This window comes from Alligator sinensis, unplaced genomic scaffold (genome assembly GCF_000455745.1).
Source record: "Alligator sinensis unplaced genomic scaffold, ASM45574v1 scaffold205_1, whole genome shotgun sequence".
NCBI classification, from domain to species: domain Eukaryota; kingdom Metazoa; phylum Chordata; order Crocodylia; family Alligatoridae; genus Alligator; species Alligator sinensis.
In genome coordinates, this window is record NW_005843046.1 from 29,979 (window position 1) to 34,635 (window position 4,657).

Sequence of the window (4,657 nt, forward strand, 5' to 3'; positions counted from 1 at the left end):
AGGCAGGGGGAAAGCAGTGAGGCAAGGAGCTAATGTTCAGCAGGACTTTCTTAATAACAGAACAGCTGCTTTGAAGCTTCAAGGTCCAATTTCTGTAGCTGAAGTTGCTGGTAATAAAATAGCTACATTTGTCATGGCTTCCAAGTGTGCTTAGGCGTATGAGTTTATTTTACCTTTATAGCTTTTGGTCAAAGGTGGCAGAATGGAAGCTATAAAAAAAAAGAGACATGATCAAGTTGTGAAGCAGTTATGATTGCTACATGCAACATACTTGACAAAAAACATATAACTAAAGCAATGAAGAATCTGGCCACTGACCAAAACATGCCCTTTATTTCTTTACCCACAGAGACATCATTTACCACTTCCTCAGTTACTGGAAATTGGAAAACATGTATTGCAAGTCTGTATTCCCACACACAGCTTCTCCAGCACACATTTCCACTATGCAAACCCTCTCCCAAAAATGACGAGTACTTGACTTACTGTGAGGGAATTTGGTAAAGGGTGGCTATAGAAGGCTGGAAGAAATAAAGCTGTACCCTGAAACTGTCATTTGAATTGATTGTCACTGAGACCAGACCTCATTCTATGAAGATTTAAAGAAATCCTAGTTGTTCTAAACCCTTAAGATGCCTTACTTGAACTTCTTGTACTTAACTCTTTGCATGGGGAAAAACACCAAAAAATTCAGTCTAGAGACATAGCAAGATTTTTCAGTGCCTGGGGCAGAGGTTGAGTTGGGAAGGAGAAATTACGGTGACCACTGAAGAGCTGGGGAGTAGCAGGGAATGTGGGCTCAGGTTACTACAGCTAAGGGACAGGCTCACTGCCCACTGGTGCAACAGCCCAGCAGCACAGGTTCCCCAGGCGCCACTCCAGTGTCCCATTCATTCCCCTCCTTGCCAGATACACTTCCGAGTGCACAGCTACACCACCCATGGCAAAACCCCTGCAGGCAGTTGGGGAGGGGGGCAGAAAACACCATGCCTCACTCACCTCCTCCCGTCCCCACATATACAATGCAGGACATTGGGCTATGCCTACCCGGCTGGCTGATTTCACAGGCAAATCTCAGGGCCAGCTGCCATTTCCAATGGCTCATTATGGCCACTCCTCCCCGCCCCCCCACGATGCCTCTGATTGGTCAAGAGGCCCTGATGGCCCTGCCCCTGCCCACTGATTGGTGGAGAGGGGTGGGGCCACAGGACAGCCCTCTTAGCCAATCAGCGCCAAGAGGCAGGGGGCAGCAGCCATCTTACCTGCTTGCATGCAGCTTCTCTCTACCTTTCCTTTGGAAGGGCCTGCACAGCTCCCCACATTTTATTTTTAGCAAGTTTTTCCCCCCCCCCTTCCCCCACCCCAAATGGATTTCAAGGAGATAGCCTGATTTCATGATTTCTGCAAAATCCATGCAATTGTGATTTGGGTAGGTCCCTACCTATTGCAGGGCTGCCCCTGACATGGCAAAGGTTCCTGGGGGAAAGGGGCTGCACTGACACTTTATCTAAGTCAGTTCCTGGGGCTGGTGCTCTGCTCACCTCCACACACCATCCAGTTACACTTCTTGTTCTGCCCCTTCTGTTTATCTGGCACCATGTTCTAACTCATGACTTAAGATTCTTTCATGAATGTAAGACTGTATAGGTAGATGCAAGCTTTTGAATCCAAGTGTTCAGTGTGTGACATTTACTCTGCATAAAATACGACCCCTCAAGAAATAAACGTATATGACAAGCTTTTAGAATAGTTTTACAGAAGCAGTGCACAAGCTCTTTGCACAGCAATAAAGCTCAGCCTACAAGTCTCATCTTCCATTCACTAACAGCAAGAAATGTTAGTGCTTACTCACACCATTGTCTAAAAATTATGCCCACACACCTTGTGAACCTGGGTAGAAAGTAAAGCATGGAACATCAAGTGTAGGATAGGAAAGCAGTCATCAGTTAACCAAGAACCAGGATGAAGTTAACCAAATTGTTTCACCCAAACTCCATATCACATTTCCAAGTCCCAAGTTAACATGTCATATTGTCGAGCCTAAGAGGCCTGATATTGTGGCAATAAAAGCATTTTGGTTTCACTGGATTCATATGTTCATTCAATTATGTTCTTTAAGCAAGTTATCAATCTATGCCAGTCAGTTCTTAAGAGGCAGCACATAAGTAATGAAATCCATTCTGTCCCTTCCTATTATACATGCAACTTGATCTGAAATCAATTTGACCAAGTATTCTATCATCATTTTCTTCAGTGTTCTTTAATGCCATTCCAGTAGCTAGCAAGTGGAAGCTAAGTAGCAGGGAAATCATAAATGCTCTAAAGCTTATTTGTGAATCTGACAGGAAACACTTTTTCTCTGAAATACTCAATTTGACAAGAAATCACATTACACACCTAGCAGATATCACATTATTCTTATACCCAGGGAAACTAAATCAAAGACTACTTATCCAGACCCTCTTTTCCACACAAAGAACTCTTTAACATATCACTGCAACTTAAGGCTTAACTTCTATGAAGTGCACTGTTGTAGCTACTTGAGTCTTGATTCAAATATTGAAGTCAATGAGTTTCAAAGAGATTCTAATACCCTCTGTCTGAGTAAGCCATCTAAAAAATAAACCTAAGATTTTAGTTAAAAGCAATTACTTTGCATACAGACGATCTCAAAACATTTGGTAGAAATCTGCAGTTCAGACCCAATACTATTCCTGTCTCCTTTCTACCTCATTTGTTTCCATACCAGACTCAAGACAGGAAGACTTCTTTCTTTATGTGGTACAAAGCAAGTCTTGTAAGAAAAACTGCTTATGGTCCTATTCCACTGTTTACTGTAGTGCTGTATAATGTACACATTACACAGTTAGCTCAGTATCAATATCAAGGTATTTTGTATGGAGTTCAAAACCTACCTGAGAACCAGAGTAAATACTTGGGCAGTTAACCTGTGCTAAGTTCTGCATTACTGCAACTACTGCCAGTACCTGAATGAGCTAGATTCATGCTAGCTGCAGTTGACCAGTGCTAGTCACATCTGTGTAAACACTACCTTTTATTAGAGTTCCTTATCCACAACTAGGATCAACCTGTAATTTATAAATGTAGAACCAAATCCTGCAATGTTAAATATTTGGGTGGATCAATAAGGTCACTCAAAGCCCATGCAGAAGTCAGTTAGATTGTCTATCAAGCCTGTCATTACAAGATTTGAGCATGAATACCAAGTAGCATAACCCAGGGTGGGTAAGCAGAGCACCTTTTAGAGGGGGCGCCAGAAAAACAGCCTGTGCAGGAACTGCTGCCAGCATGCAGGGAGCCCATGCAGCAGTGGGGGCAATAGCAGCCCCTAGCATGAGAGGAGATTGTGACATGACCACTGCCGCCGGGGTCTTCTGAGTCTCTGGTAATGTTCTCCCCCATCCAGCATCGCTACACTCAGCACAAACCACCCCACCCCAGGGCCCCAAAATTCCCAGTTATGCCTCTGTGAATATATTATATACTTAAAGATCATTGCTTCTTAATACTGGATGCAATGCTTAATATTGGCACTTAATGCTGCATAGCAACACCATACAACAGTACAAAACACAAAGGGACTCAATAGATTTACATCAATACTGAAGATAGTGCACCTGGTTGACGGGGTGAGAAAATGGGTTTTAACAACTTAGGGAGGCAGCCTGACAAATTGCCAGGCTGTGATCAGTCAAGAGAAGCTAATGAGCCTTCATTGCTTTGAAAGATTCAGGTGCATTATGTTTTCAAATACAAAACCACCACATGAGCGTTTGAAGCATACTGATAAAAAAAAAGAAAGGGTTTTTGGTGCATGTAGCAAGCAAAGCCAGTGCTAGATATATCCATTAGATCAGGGGTGTCAAAGCCATTTGGCCCTGTGGGCGGGATCTGAATCATGGGCCTTCTCAGACAAGATGACCTGTGGTAGGAGGCAGCTGCCACTGCCACACATACTCTGTCCACCAAAGACTGTTTAGAAGATCCTGGTGTAGGTAGACATAGCACTGTCTTTGCTTGCTACATGCACCAAACAGCCGTTCTTTTTTTATCAGTATCTTTCAAATGCTCATATGGTGGGTTTGTATTTGAAAACATAATGCACCTGAATCTTTCAAAGCAATGGAGGCCCTTTAGCTTCTCTTGACTGATCACAGCATGGAAATGTCAGGCTGCCTCCCTAAGTTGGCTGAGCTGCCACCATCACTCATACTTTGCCCACCCCAATTTTGTTGTTCTTAAAGCAGCAGCAACCAGGATCTCTTTTGGGGCCCTTGTATGGTAATGCTGCCAGGACACAACTTCTGCAGGGCTCAGGGCAATTCTGGCACCCCTCCTAACTTGGCACTTAAGGAAGGTGCCCCTTTTTCCAACCACTAGTTATGCTACTGAGCACAGCTCCAGAAATCAGGAGGTTAACTTGGCCACCACTCAGCCCCATTTTCTCCTGCCACTGATTATAGTCAGCAACAGTAACTAAAACCCCCAAACTGAGTGGTGGGTAAGGGGGGAGGGGGAAGCGCAACAGAAGCTTTAAATGCCTGGGTGAGTCAGCCATTCTAACATAGTAGCTCTGGCAACTGCAGTGACAAGCCCTGTGGGTTGATTCTGGGTGATGGAGGAGGGCCAGGCAATC